Source organism: Nicotiana tabacum, chromosome 13 (genome assembly GCF_000715075.1).
Source record: "Nicotiana tabacum cultivar K326 chromosome 13, ASM71507v2, whole genome shotgun sequence".
Lineage (NCBI taxonomy): Eukaryota > Viridiplantae > Streptophyta > Magnoliopsida > Solanales > Solanaceae > Nicotiana > Nicotiana tabacum.
The window spans coordinates 32519737-32535230 of record NC_134092.1 but is presented as its reverse complement, the minus strand read 5'-3'; the positions used below and the strand labels follow the sequence as shown (position 1 = coordinate 32535230).

At 34.6% G+C, this 15494-nt stretch overlaps 6 non-coding genes across 6 annotated transcripts; all 6 read left to right on the top strand.

The window, feature by feature from the left end:
• The first annotated feature begins 9862 nt into the window (after positions 1-9862).
• Positions 9863-9962, top strand: LOC142168566 (small nucleolar RNA Z157/R69/R10). Its single transcript, XR_012698417.1, has one exon. It is a non-coding gene; the product is annotated as a small nucleolar RNA Z157/R69/R10 (small nucleolar RNA).
• A 246-nt stretch (positions 9963-10208) lies between these two features.
• On the top strand, positions 10209-10296 carry LOC142168571 (small nucleolar RNA R11/Z151). Its single transcript, XR_012698422.1, has one exon. It is a non-coding gene; the product is annotated as a small nucleolar RNA R11/Z151 (small nucleolar RNA).
• Positions 10297-10414: 118 nt separating this feature from the next.
• Positions 10415-10526, top strand: LOC142168574 (small nucleolar RNA Z152/R70/R12). Its single transcript, XR_012698425.1, has one exon. It is a non-coding gene; the product is annotated as a small nucleolar RNA Z152/R70/R12 (small nucleolar RNA).
• A 239-nt stretch (positions 10527-10765) lies between these two features.
• LOC142168583 (small nucleolar RNA snoR80) lies at positions 10766-10883 on the top strand. Its single transcript, XR_012698431.1, has one exon. It is a non-coding gene; the product is annotated as a small nucleolar RNA snoR80 (small nucleolar RNA).
• A 588-nt stretch (positions 10884-11471) lies between these two features.
• LOC142168565 (small nucleolar RNA Z157/R69/R10) lies at positions 11472-11572 on the top strand. The gene has a single exon (XR_012698416.1). It is a non-coding gene; the product is annotated as a small nucleolar RNA Z157/R69/R10 (small nucleolar RNA).
• Positions 11573-11673: 101 nt separating this feature from the next.
• LOC142168572 (small nucleolar RNA R11/Z151) lies at positions 11674-11761 on the top strand. Its single transcript, XR_012698423.1, has one exon. It is a non-coding gene; the product is annotated as a small nucleolar RNA R11/Z151 (small nucleolar RNA).
• The last annotated feature ends 3733 nt before the right edge of the window (positions 11762-15494 follow it).

Genomic DNA, 15494 nt, shown 5'->3' with positions numbered 1-15494 from the left:
TCACCCTTGGTCCATACATAATGAAGATTATTAGATGGAACCCCAACTTTATCCCCAAATATGAGACTACATATGCTCCTATATGGATCCTCAGTTATCAACTCCCCTCGCATGTTTTTAGGTGGGTCATTTTGTCAAGAATGGTTAGTTTAGTTGATACTACTATGTCTCCTGACATTTTCACCTACTCTAAATCTAGAAGTAATGTGGCCAGGATTAAAGTTGAAATTGATTCTTAAAACCTAGGAAGGATCAAATCTGGTTGGGGTTCACGAGGTTACATAGTAATGAGGAGGATGGATATTGGCTTGATATTGAGTATAAAGGTGCTCCCTCATACAATCAATATTGTTGTATGTAAGGACATGATATACTCTCCTGTAGAAATAAGAAAAGAGATGAAGAAATATAGGTCCAAGTCACAACCAATAATGAGGAGAATACTAATCAATGGAAAGTTCAAAAAAGGAAACAAGAAAGGTAACCAACACACGAATGGTAGTAATAACCTGAATGTGTTATCACAACAATCTCACCAGGAAGTCATAGATACACGACACAACACCCAATCACAAAAAGGAAGACCAACCAGTTCAACAACCAAGAGATCATGGTACCCAAAACAATCAGCAACAGGTTCTGAAAAAGGACAAATTAGTTTAGCAGGCAGCACAACCTCAACAGGTACCAATCAGAGGTAGATTCTCATCAACAAGAGGTGGAATCTCAAGCAGAGGTGGCAGAGGAAACAGAAGAGGCAAAGATATTCGTACTATAAAATTTTCATAGGACAATGATGATCAATCCGCATCCTTTTAGTGATCAAGTCTCTTATTTGGAATATTAGAGGCATCACTTCTCAATGTGCCTTTGACAGACTTAAGTAACTTAAAATAACTCGCAACCTCGCATTCGTAGCTATTTTGGAACCTTTCAGTGGAAGAACTAAATTGGAGAAGTTCAAGAGAAAACTTGGATTTGATTTTGCATATGCAAACTGCAGCAACAAGATATAGTTTATTCGTAATAATTCTATTAATTATACTATGAATGAAGGTTCCCCTCAACTTATCAATTCTTCAATTCATAACAATTTCGAGACTCTATATATGGATCTGGTGTATGCTAATTGCAAAGCTCATCTTAGGGAGACATTGTGGGATAGCATCAAAATATTTTTCTAGGGAATTAGCTCTCCATGAATGGTGATCGGGGATTTTAATTCTATCACTGATCCCCGGAAAAAAGGGAGGGAATGATCACAATATGTCCAAAAGCTTACCCTTCATCAATTGTATTGTTGGCAGTGAGTTAATGGATATCAGCTACCCTGAAAATTCCTTTACTTGGTGTAATGGATGGGCTCCTACTAGGAGGATATGGGCATGATTAGATAGGGTACTTTTAATTCTGAATGGTTGCAAAGATTTACAGACACTTCTGTCACTTATTTGGTTAGAATTGGTTCTGACCATGCTGCCCTTCTGGTCTCCACATCTAATCCTCTTTGGGAACCTAAGAAGTATTTTAGATTTCTAGGCTTCTGGACAAACAATAGGGCTTCATGCAAGTCATGGAACAACCATGGCAATTTCAGGTACAAGGTGGCCCTATGTGGATATTTCACCTAAAACTTAAAAATATTTATAAGATTCTTTCCTTCCAGTCTAAAAACTCTATTGGCAATATCTTTAATAAGACCAAAGAATTGTAGAACATGCTTGAGACTCTAGAGGAGAGATGCTTGAATGACAACTCAAAAAAAATAATAGAATGGAGTACAATAGTATGAATGCTCAACTGATTAGGCATAGTAAAAATGAAGAATCTTTCAGGAGTCAAAAATCTGGCATGAAGTGGTTTACTGATGGAGATAATAACACAAGGTTCTTTTACTCTGTAATCAAATCCAAGAGGAAAATATTACAATTGACAAGAATTAAGAAATAGGATGGCACATGGCTTGAGAACAAGGATGATATTGCTGCTGAATCTGTCAACTTTGTTTAGCAACAGTTCACACAAGAAACTACTTGCAGAGATTTTTCAATCCTAAGGGGACTTCCAACATTGGTTAACGAAGAATATAACTTGTTGTTAGAGGCCCTCCCCTCCATGGAAGTACTGAAATAAGTAGTATTCTCTATGAGCAGTAGTAACTCACCTGGTCTTGATGGTATTTCTGAAAAATTCTTTAACACTGTTGGAATATAGTTGCTAATGATCTCTATGGTGTGATTTTGAACTTCTTTTCTGGAACTGAACTTCCTAGGTCCTTCACTCATACATGCCTTGTCCGTATTCCCAAAATTGATAATCCTTAGCAATTCACTGATTTCATGCCTATTAGTCTAAGAAACTTTACTTCCAAAATTATCTTAAAGTTGCTTAATAATAGGTTAGACCATATCATGAATAAGATTATATCTCGTAATCATATTGGATTCCTTAAGGGCAAGAGCTATTTCTGGTAAGTTCTGGAAAATTCTTTCAACACTGTTGGGATATAATTGCTAACGATCTTTATAATGTGATTTTGGACTTCTTTTCTAGAACTGAACTTCCTAGGACATTCACTCATACATGCTTTGTCCTTATTTGTAAAATTGATAATCATCATCAATTCACTCATTTCAGGCCTTTAGTCTAAGCAAATTTACTTCCAAAATTATCTCAAAGTTGTTTAACAATAGGTTTTCCCCTCTAATGAATAAGATTATATCTCCTAATCAAATTTGATTCCTTAAGGGAAGAGCTATTTCTAATAATGTCATGCTCACTCAAGAACTTGTCCATAACTTCAATAGGTCCAATATAAATGGTAATATTGTATTCAAACTGGATATGGCAAAGGCCTTTGACAGAGTTGCATGGGATTATCTCTGCCATATAATGAGGCAATTGAGATTTTCTGAATTTTGAATTGATATGGTGGCTAGATTGTTTTCCAACAATTGGTATTACATTAATATCAATGGAGTGATACATGGGGTTTTTAAATCATCTAGAGGTCTGAAGCAAGGGGATCCTCTATCTCCCTCTCTTTTTATCATTGGTGTTGAATTACTATCCTACATGATGGAGCAGTTGATACATGATAATTTCATCCCTTTATCTGTGGATAATGGAAGCCCCTTAATCACTCATCTCACATATGTTGATGACACCATCCTCTTCTCCTCTCGTGACTTGCTATTCATTGCCATGATGATAAACAAGCTGGAGAAATCTGAACAAATCTCAAGCCAAATGGTGAACAAAAGAAAATCTGCTTTCATGGTATCTTCTAATACTTTACCCCTTGTAATTGAGGACATCAAATCTATCACTGGTTTTTTCCATTCCCACATCCCTTTTTACTTATTTGGGGTGTCCAATTTTTGTTGGAAGAAAGAAAATATGCTATTTTGGAAATATGGTAGCCAAAATAGCAAACAGGACTCAGGGACGGGTCTCGCTTCCAGCACACGAGGCCAAGTATTCTGCCAGACGTCCCGGCCTGGGAGCCCTAATGCTTTCATTCTCTCAGCTTCAGATAGGTGAATAAATAGGCTTATTTCTTTTCTTTCTCTCGTCAACTAGACGGGCATAGGCTTAATAGTGAACATAGACTCCCCTGCTTATAAATATGAGATCAATAACTTAAATAAAAGAAAGATGTCGAGAGCTTCCGAAGGGAGCTGTTGCCGACCCTTACACCATAAAAAGAAGACCAGTTCCGATCGGACAAGAGAAGCAACTAGAGTTAGCGGTCTTTTTGCCTTGCCTACTACTGGGAAGAGAGTGCCCCAGCCCCCTACATATATTAAGCGATGACGGCTCAAACGAAACAAACTATTTCTCATAGGTGAACGACTTGACTATAGTATATATCGGATATTTCCGTGAGTAGTAAGCAACAGATCTCCCCTTATTTTGGAAAAGTATTGAATTAATTAAATTACACCTATATCGTGAAAAAGAGTTGTTCTAGCTTTAGCGCGCACCCTTTCTCCTATGAGGAAAGTGACTCTTTCCGATTCATGTCTGGCCCTTCCTGGATTTGGAAGGGAAAGGGAAGATTCTCTCCTTTTGGAGTAGAGCGGCCCTTATTAGGTCCGTATTGCATTCTCTCTCTTTATATATCATATCTGTTGTGTATCCACCAAAAACTACCCTTGGTCATATTGAAAAATCTCTTGCTAATTATTTTTGGGGCACATAAGAGAGCAAGAGGAATTATCATTAGTTTTCTTGAAAAAAATTATATAATCCTAAGGTGGAGGAAGAGGTAGGTTTTAGGTCATTTCATGACATCTGCATTTCTTTTGCTTCTAAATTATGATGGAACTTCAGGACTCAGAAATCTCTTCTCACCCTCTTCTTGGAATCTAAATATTGCGAAAGATATCATCCACTTGCTAAAAAAAAGTAATTCTTAGTCACGCTTTTGGAGAAGGCTAATGGATATCAAGAAAGAGTGTGAAAATCATATTTTGTTGAAAGTAGGGAAAGGTAACCTCTCAGTTTTGTGAGATAATTGAACTAACACAAGTGCTTTTGCTAAGCTAGTCCAATAGAAAAACAAGTCTAAAAAGATAAAAGTGGTTGATTTTATCTCTCACAACCAATGGATGCTGGATAAACTTCATGATACCCTCCCCTCTCATCTGGTATCTCATATTCAGTCCATTAAGATTTTACAAGAAGAGAATGATCGGCCTATCTATCTTGCTAATCCTTCTGGATCTTTCACTAGCAAATAAGTTGGGGAAACATTTAGAAAATCAAGAGGTTCTTCCCTCACTCATTCTAAGATTTGGCACTATAAACTACCATTCAAAGTCTCCTTCCAAGTACTGAGATTATTTAATGCTAAACTTGTTACTGATGATTTTCTGACTAGATTTAATGTACGTGGGTCATCAAAACTTTAACGTTGCGCCATTTGCAACATTGAAACTACTAATCATTTATTCTATGAGGGGAATGTTGCTATGAAGGTTTGGAAGTACTTTGAAGATGCGTGTGGTTTGTATAGTAGTTCTACTCGAGGCATCAGGGCCAAATTCATCAAATGGCGGCTCATCAAACCGCAGAACAAAGTACATGAAATGATATTGCAATGCCCCCCTTTAGTTATCTATTGGAAAATCTAAAAATATAGATGTACTTATAAATATGAATGTATTAGAGGTTCTATTGCTAGAGTCATTGATCAGATAACCTACTTGATGTAGTCAATGCTTTCTACTCAATTTCCCTCTCTCTCTCTCTCTCTCTCTCTCTCTCTCTCTCTCTCTCTCTCTCTCTCTCTCTCTCTCTCTCTCTCTCTCTTTTGTCTCTCCATTCCCAAAGATATCGCATATGGTAGACAAAATCAAGCCCCAATTAAATATTATACTTGTACGCTGGAATAAACTTGCAATAGAGGATCTCAAATTAAATATCGATGGATGTAGCAAAGGGAACCCTGGTAACGCGGGAGGTGGAGGGATCCTGAGGTATCATCTTGGTCATATGATTATGGAATTCACTATATATCTTGGTTGTTGTTCGAACAGCTATGCTGAAGCTCAAGCAATCAAAACTGGTTTGAGATGGTGTTAGATCATGGTTTCAACAAATTAACAATAGAGTCAGACTCTCTACTTGTGATTCAGATGATTAGAGGAGATATCTCTACTTCTTGGCATATCAAGGATGACATCTCAGAGATTCAAGCTCTAAACCTAATAAGATATTTTCAATTTGTTCACACTTTTAGAGAAGACAACATCCCAACTGACCACTTTTCTAACTTAGCTTAACTGGATAGGAAAGATATATTCTTCACTGAGGTTGTAAGTCTACCAAGGCAGATTATATCCTCACTGAAGAATGATGAGATAGGGAGGCCAAATTTTAGAATCAGGTTGAGGAAGAGTACCTTCATCTTTGATCCAGGTTGACTGATTTTTGCTTATTCCTTTGTAGATAGGTCAAATTGTAAGGATGGACTATGTCCATCCCAGCTTTGTTCTAAGAGGTCAGGCTTATACCCCTCCTTTTGACTTATCAGTATATTCCCCTATGGGGAGCTTTGATTTAAAAAAAAAAGGCCACCTCATGGATATTGCAATATTTTTGCGATTACGTTGAGGAACATTTTCCTTGCTTTTCAACATAATCAAAAGAATATTGCAATACATGGGGTAGTGTTGGCATCGATAACAATTAAAAAACTCAGGTTAACAACTTGAAAGGTTGACATTCGATTTGATTTCTATTATAAGTTGGTTGTGTGTGCTTCAAATTGGCTCTTAATAAGTAGGTAGTATCTTTGACGGCTTGTAACGCTAGTAAGAACACATATTAGTTCATACAACGAGTTCTATTTGTCATAAAAGGTCAACATTTCCTTCCTAAAACATTAACACAGAGATTCTCAGGCAGACATTAAAAAGGAATAAAAAGAGTTTATTTACATTTCTAATATTTCAAAATATAAAATGGCTCACTAAAAGTTAACCAACATTCTTTCCAGTTGATCAAGGATTCCATTTGAAGTCGAAGATATGGAGAGTGCGTCGTACTTATTTCCCTGTATAATCAATTGCTCATACTATAGGGGTAGGGGTGGGCATAAAATTCGAAACTGAAAAATCGGACCAAACTAAATTAATTCGGTACTTTGGTTTCGATTCTTCGGTATTTCAGTACATCTTCAGCATTGTTTTTCTGGAAGTACGGTACTTCGGTATGGTCCTCGGTTTCAAAGTAGCAGTATCTCAATTAACCGAAATATCGAACATTTTTAGTATATATGTATACATGTTAACTTTGCCCGATATTGAATCCTTTGTTAGCATGTATTATTATGGAAGCATAAAATAGCATTTACAGAATATTACTACAAGTTTGGGAAGTTTTTTGTTCTCTCTTTGTTCCAAACTTCCAATTTCCCAATTTTTAGCGTTAACGTATTGCTTTAGGTTGGACAATACCCGCGACATATCATAAGCCTCTTTTTCTATTCTCTTTTGAGGTTAATATTTTCCAGTTGGGATAAAGTGAGAAGATCAAAGGAGGAATAATGTCGCGCCAATAGTTCTACATGCTGGTAATCAAAGACATGACAACGCATGCTATTGTAGTATTGGAGAATGTTGCCTGAATCTTGCACGGCAGAGAACACTGCCTTTTATCTGAAGCCATGTCTTGAATTTCACAAACTCAAACCGTACCAAATCGAACAAGAAAAACCTAATCATAAGGAACTATCTTCAATTTAATATTTGGTAATATACAATTGATAATTCAAATACTAAATTACTAAACTGAACGAAAGTACCGCCTCTAGCTCATATCAAGCCATCGTACCAAAGTGCTCTCATAAATCAACAAAAGTTTTCTGCCTTCACAAAATCATAGCCAGGCCCCACAAGAAATAATTCTGTTATTCTCGCTCCTGCCACGTCTCCTGTAACCTTAGAATGATCCGCAAGAAAGGTGGTAAGATTTGAATCTAATAGAGGTTAATTAAACTTAGTAAATATAATATTTGGATTCCACTGCAATAATAGTAGGGGCAAGTGCGTAGATAGCCATTTTTTGGAATGTTATTTAGAGATTAGCTAGTACTTATTTTGTTCATGATAATTTATGATATTTTTGTTCCAAAAAATTTAACTGAAAAACTGAAATTCAGAACGTACTGACTAATTCTTAAATAGCAGCCCTTTAGAGTGACTACCTGGTGTCATTTTCACATAATAGTATATATGATGGGCCTTTGAGTCCCTAATGCGTTTTTTAAGAATTAACTTAAATAGCCGCTCACTGAATTACTTAAATTAAAATTAGATGGCGGATATATAATATAGGCCAAATACCTAAGCGGCCCCTTAAAGTTGGCTCCAATTTCTATTTTGATACTTTAACAAAGCTCAATATTTATTGAACACTTTAACTTCAATAAAAATGTACCTATTGAACGCATATGCTGACATGACATAGTGTTTGTAACTACACGCTCTTTTGAGAGCGTGGAAAGAAAAAGCAAAGGAAATACTCCATAATTTTAGTTTTTTCGCTTCTTTCCTTAATCTTATTTTTTTGCCACCATCATCTCTAGCACGGCTCCACCATAGCCATAACCTTTGATACCAAATTCCATCCCTACCGGTCCATCACTGCCAAACCACCTAAACTCAGAAGCCTCTCCATTGATAAGAATCTTACTCCACTGTAGTAATATTTCAATCTAAGTTTAATCACAGTTTTAAACTCTAACTTCGTGGGGTCAACCATAGACTATTACTGTATATCTCAATTTTGAGATTTAGGGAATAAATTTGGAGTTCTAATTTCATTTGAGTTGGAATTTGTTGGCTGAAACAGTTTGCTGCATGAGAATTAATTTGAGGAGAAAATTTGACCTCCATTAAAGGAGCTTCGAGTTTGAATTAAAAAAAAATGATATGAAAACTTTGACTAGAAATCAATTGGGTGTCATAGATTCTTGTTGGAAACATTTTTGAAAATCTGAATCTAATGTTTGAGTGCACTTTAAGCTGGTTCGAATTGGGTTTTGGTTCAAATTTTTCGGAGCCTTCATTGCGAGAAAGACGACTTGGCTTCCTTCAATTCGTGCCTATTTTTTAATTTAATCACTGATTTATGTTCGAATTTACGAATATGTTTATTTCAATTGGTTGTTGTTTGCTCAGATTAGTGATTGTGTGTGGTTCTACTTGTTATTTGGAGAAGACGAGGAAGGGGTTCAGCGAGGAACTGCAGTAGCTAGGGAATTAGGCCGGTGAGGAGTTGGAGACGATGGTAGGTAAGGGGGTGCAGTGAAGGGGTTGTGGAGGGCCTTTTTTTTTTTCTCTCTTTTCAAATTTGATTTTTTTGTCTTGCTGACATGTCATTTTCTCATTGGTCTTGTTTGCCAAGTAGATAGCAAGTGATATTCACGCTCCAAACACAATGTATAATTATTAAATATGTGTTTAATCGATACACTTTTATTAAAGTTAAAGTGTTCAATAGGTATTGAGCTTAATTGAGGTATCAAAATGAAAACTGTAGCCAACTTTAGGAGTCGCCTAGATATTTGGCCTATAATATATGTATAATTCATACAATATGTATATAATCAATATATAATCTATATATGCAAGCTCAAAAAATATAAATAATAAATCCATCCGGCTATTTCTGCAAAGACGTCATACATTTTACACCAGAAAATTACAGGAATATGATATCTTTTGGGCTGGTCTTTAACTTTAAAACCTCACTTGTCCTATGAGCAAAACTTAAAAGATTAAAAGTTAAAAGTATTGCTCATAGGGAAGCGAACACTTATTAAATTTGAAATCCAAAGATAAGCGGGGACAAAAGGTCAACATCATCCACTTTGAGAGTTATTGGGGTATTATCACTTTTAGCCCGAGTCAGAAACTATTTACATCTGGGAGTCGAAAAAGTATATAAAATTTGTATAATTTTTGTATATAACATATAAAATGTATATATAAACAAAAATTATATAAATTTTATATATTTTTCGATTATTATTTTTACAGCGACTATGCAATATTATTTTTCGAGAGTTATTTGTATACTTCATCGGCCGTACCCCAATACGAAAGTTGATCCTAAGTAGAACTGTAGAAGTACCAGCCCATATAGAAAGCCCTATGCCAATACCCTGTGTAACTCCAGCAGCCCACCGCCGCGCAAAACCCTAGCAACTTTAAATACTGATCACACCTATATATTCAACACTCTTCCCACCTGCTTTTATCAGATTCATTTGGCTATTGTGGTCCTCATGTCCTCTATCCTTTAGCTTTGTACTCTTTATTTTTCCTCGTCTTGATTTTGTTTGATAAAACTTTGTGCGGTGATGATACAATTTGTGGACTAGAGTTTCTGATCTGGGGTTACTAACCCCTTATGGTTGAAGACAAACCCTTGGCTGTCTGAGCACACTCTCTTCTCTATGAAATTTCTTACTTTTTCATTTTGGATTTCAATTTTTTTTATTTTTCCCACGTTTCTGTTAACAAGGTTTTTAATTAAAATTTGATGTTTAACTATGAGGATGCAGGATTTTATCTTCATATGTATGGACTTTGTTAAATGTATGTAATTTTTAAATTTTTTTGATGACGTATTTATCTAGAGTTGAAGTAGTGAATATTCATTCCTTTTTTTTTGGTTCTGTTTAAGGCAGGGAGGGGCTTATGATGATAAATTAAAATTATCTTAGCGGATTTCAGTGAGATTTAATTATCAATGATCTGATTGTTACACACACTGAGGCCCTTTTCTTAGTATTTTTTGTTTTTAATATTATCAAGCACTAAAAGTTTTCTCATGAATATACAATTATAAATGCTCTTAGTATATAATAATTGGAATAATAAAAGATGGATGGGAAATGCATGCTATGATGAGGTGAGCACCATATGGTGTTTTAGGGCAGTGGAAGTGAGGTTTAATAGCCTTCTCCGTGAGCCCATTTTAATTAATGACTTCTCCTTCCACTGAGCATTCTTCCTTTTCTCCATCTTCAAATTTAGAGTTTCCATCTTTGTTTCTACCCATTTTAGTGCTGAGAAGCTAAAAGGTCCCACCTTTTATATATGGACTAAAAGAAATAGAATATTTTAAAGGTGGAAATTGTGGGGGTGTTCAACACTGGTTTGTAGAGGTGGATCCAAAATTTGAAGCTAACGGTATGAGCTAAGTATATATGACGACAGAGTAGATTGGCTTCGGTGATGCGTCTATTACCAATTCCTCTCGGCATAATGGCTCAGACGCTAGATAGATACTGTATTAGAGTGATTATCCTGACCAACGGATTAATTTACCAGTTCCATTGCATCCTGGAAACGTCACTTATATTTACCTTGTATCCTCTCTTTTTGTACTTCTCCACGTCTCAACCTGTGAAAAATGACTTCCATACCACTTACTCCATATCCATTACTTTGATATTAAAATTGGACATAGATGAAACTGGAGCAGTTGTCCGATGATTTATTCAGCTCAATCTCTTATCCCGATCTTGTATTAATCCACGACTATACTGGAAAGGAATCAGTGGAAAATGGACAAATGCTACTGCAAATTATCGACATTGTCTTAGCTGCTACTTCGTCTTCTCTGTTGCGCTTAAAAACAGGGAAAACTTTACTTATTCATATTACCATTTAAAACCCTGCTTACCAAAGAAATCTCTAGCATGAATTCAGTTCAGTTAAACCTGAATGAGAATTGTCCATGGAGCAATCAGCAATGCATAACTATCCTATGCTGATACCTCGTATAACCACAAGCCTTGGCCTTGCATTATCAAATATTGATAGCTCCTATATATTCGACCTCTGTACATCTTGTTCTGGATATGCTGATTGTCATATTGATAACTTCATTTTCTTTCTTCAACCTTCAGTTTTGTGTTTCTTTTTTCTCTTGGTTTTGTTTTGTTAAAATTGTGTGCGGTGAGGAAGCAAATATGTGGACTAGAGTTTCTGATCTGGGGTTCCAAACCCCCAATGGTTGAAGACAAACCCTTGGCTGTCTGAGCACACTCTCTTCTCAATTTAATTTTGTTTTCATTTTTGCATTTCTAAAAATTTTATGCTTGAACAACTTTTCTCATTAATTTTTTTATGTTGCTCTGTTTTAAGACAGAGGCTTATGATGATAACAGAAATTATCTTAGCGGATTTCAGTGAAGATTTAATTATCAATGATCTGATTGTTACACACACTGAGGCCCTTCTCTTTAATTCTTTTTATTTTGTCTAGTATTGAGAGTTTTCTCTTTTTATTTTGTCTAATATTGAGAGTTTTCTAATGAATATACAATGATAGATTTTGTGTTATTTTGGGCGGGATAGAACCTTGGAAGAGCTGGGACGTATGTAAGTCTAACCTTTTCATCGCAAAGGAAGCACGAGAAGAAAGGAATAAGTAATAAATTTATGGAAAAAGTTGGTACTCCAATTAACTACGGGTACATTGTCAGACCTTCCCTTAGTATAAATCTTAAACGTAACTCTAATGGATTTGGCTCACCTCCCATCTTTTCATTTTCGTCGATACACATTTAATTTAATGACATTTGTCATTTTTCAGATCTAAGGGCCAAAGTTTATTTAAAATAAATCTTGGTTAAACTAAATATTCTTTTGCTGGATTAGAATAAAAAATAATTTTCTTTTGCACATTTTTTTTTCGTTCTGATTGGACAGACAAAATTAGTTAGTCAGAGAGAAAAAATATTTTCTTACTAAGATTAAAATTAAAAATTCCTATATTTTTTTATTTGTCCTCTTAGAGAGGAAAAATATTTTTTCATTTGTCCTCATTCTGTTTTAGTTGGGCAGACAAATGAAAAAATATAGGATTTTTTAGTTTTAATATTGGTAAGAAAATATTTTTTCTCTTTGACTAACTAATTTTGTCTGTCCAATTAGAACGAAAAAAAAAATATGCAAAAGAAAATTATTTTTATTTTAATCCAGTAAAAGAATATTTAATTTAATCAAGATTTACTCTAAATAAACCTTGGCGCCTAGATTCGAAAAGTGTCATTAAATTAAATGTGCATTGATGGAAATGGAGAGATTATGTAGAGGAGGTGATCCAAATTCAACTCTAATAGATTTATGTCAATTATATGCAATATTTGGGAGATAGACATGATATATGATGACTAAGATGCAGACATAACCGTTTAATATTAAATGAGGTAGTTTTACTGGTGCAGAGAGTTTAATAAACAAGAGTAGGCTATTGCCAAATCACCTTAAGTATCAATTTTACCCTTGAGGGCTCACATGCTAGCTTTTTATTGAAAATTATTATAAATTAGATATTAAATCAAATGTGACCCACATGTCTCATCTTCTCTGTCACATTAACTAAGTCAAAAAACTTTTCCTTCATTTCTTATAGTCTACGAGCTACTCTAGACTACTGGCTTATTCTCAGAATTTTTTTTAATTCTTTTGGTGCCAAAAAAATGTCTTTCATTCTTGTGGCGCCAAAAATTCTCTTTTTTAATTAGGTGATAAGCTTGTCTATTTATGTAGAGATATTTGAGATTATTCACTTATGCTTTTGAGTATTTCTCTTCATACTCCTATTTTTTCTCCGAGTGTTTCTAATTTTCTTACATTTTGATTATATCCTTTAATGCTATTTTATCTAGCACATGAGATTAATTATACACAAATGAGTGACTCGCAATTAGACTTAACTATTAGAAAAAGACTGACTAAAAATTGAGTGTCATGTTATTGCCGAATGGCTTTTGAAGGAAATCAAAAATTGGGTTGTTAAACATGGGTCTTTAAAGCAAGCTGTGATTTTATTTAATACTTCAAGGAGTGCTGTGGAAAGAATTTGGCAACAGACAAAATTAAGTGTCCCTAAAGGTACTCATTAAATGTGTCTCCGCATATTGTAGGCAGAGTAGAGAGAAAATGAATTTATGTCGACATTAATATGGTAAAAGAAATTCCTCTTTGTCGCCGAACAAATATTCGATCTTTGGCATGTGATATGGATATTTAAACGTCAACTATTTATCGACGCATCAAAGAAGGAGGTATAAGGCCACATATTAATGCCATATAGCCTCATTTGACGGAGAAAAATAAGAAGGCAAGACTTCAATTTTGTCTATCAATGATTGAGTCTTGTACGCTAAATTCAAATCCTATGTTTTCAGACATGTTTAATTATGTTCATATAGATGAAAAATTATCTTTTTTGTCGAAAAACTCTGAAAAGTTCTATCTTCTCCCTGAAGAACAAGAGCCAAACCCATATAGATCTTGTAAAAGTAAAAATTTCATAATAAAAGTTATGTTTATGGCTGGTGTTGCACGCCCTAGGCTTGCTGAAGTTGGAACTGAGTTATTTTCAGAAAAAATAGGAACATTTCCTTTTGTGTTCAAGGAACCCGCCAAAAGGAATAGCAAAAACAGAGTAGCTGGAACTTTAGAAACAAAGCCTATTTTATCAGTCACTAAAGATGTCACTAGGACTTGTTTAATTGATAAAGTTCTTCCGGCAATTCGATCAAAATGGTCACTTTCGCAGTCAAATGCTCCTATTTTTATCCAACAAGATAATGCGAGACCTCCTTAGTGTTAGTGACTTGCAATTTACCGAAACTGCTCGGCAAGATGGATTTGATATTAGGCTTTGCTTTCAACTTCCTAACAGTTGAGATTTAAATGTTTTGGATCTCAGATTCTTCAAAGCCATTCAATCTCTTCAAAATCAAATGGCTCCTAAAACTATTGACGAGTTAGTAAATGCAGTTGGGTAATCGTTTAATGACATGAAAGTTGAACGGCTGAATTACGTGTTTCTGACTCTACAATCTTGCATGGTTGAAGTGATGAAAGATAAAGGTGAAAATAATTATAAAGTGCCACATATGAAAAAAGACATGCTAGAACGACATGGAACTCTTCCTACTCAAGTTTATTGCGACATTGGTATTGTTAATGAAACTCTAGCTCTACTTTAAGTTAGAGTTATAGATCAAGGTTATCTGCAACTTATTTTTGTAAAGTTCGTCACGACAGTATTTGTGATCGATTATCTAATGACTTTGGTCAAATAATGTTGCTTTATAACTTCAATCAATGTGTCTTTATTGAAGCACGTAAGTAAGTTTCATATGGCTCGCAATATTCCAATTTCGAGAAAAATAATTGTAACTGTAGCAGAAAATATGAAAGAATCAAAATGGAAGAAGTCATGTGGGAACAAGCATGGAAAAGATCTGACACTAATGGCTTCACTTTTTCAACATTTGACTTTTAAACCTAACCTAATAAAGTTATATCACAAACTATTTACTCTTAAATTCAGTGGGTCCGTATCAAATTTTTGAAGGAGTGATGGTAAGGGTAATATTGGTATCTCAAAAGTAAATGATTATCAAATTTTGAAATGTATTATTTATTTTGGAACAAACTAAAAGGGAAAGTACTTCATCTAATACGAAATGGAGGGAGTATAACAGAAATTAAAAAATGCATAGTTTAAATAAATAGTTATTGCATGAAAAATAAAAAAATAAAAAATAATATACACAATACTTTTTTCTTTTTGCAGAAAATATACCATTTGAACTTCATTACTTTAGCTAAATCTTCTTTTTATTTGGCTAAAATAAATGGAGTTTAAACTAACTTTTGTACATTTGGACCGAAAAAAGATAAGAAATACATAGTTGAAACATATATTCATTGTATTTAAAAGACAATACAATGTATTTTAAGAAAAAACAACGAGAAATACAATTGGAATAAATAATTTGTTATATTTGATTACATGACAATTAATATTTGAAAATTACATCATTTGGAAGCTAAGTTTTCAATTTTTCTTCCCTCCTACGTGCCTAAAAGAGGATGTATTCACGCTCTTTGCTACATCAACATCTAGGAGGGTTAAGACTAGGGGCGAGCGTTCGATACTTTGGT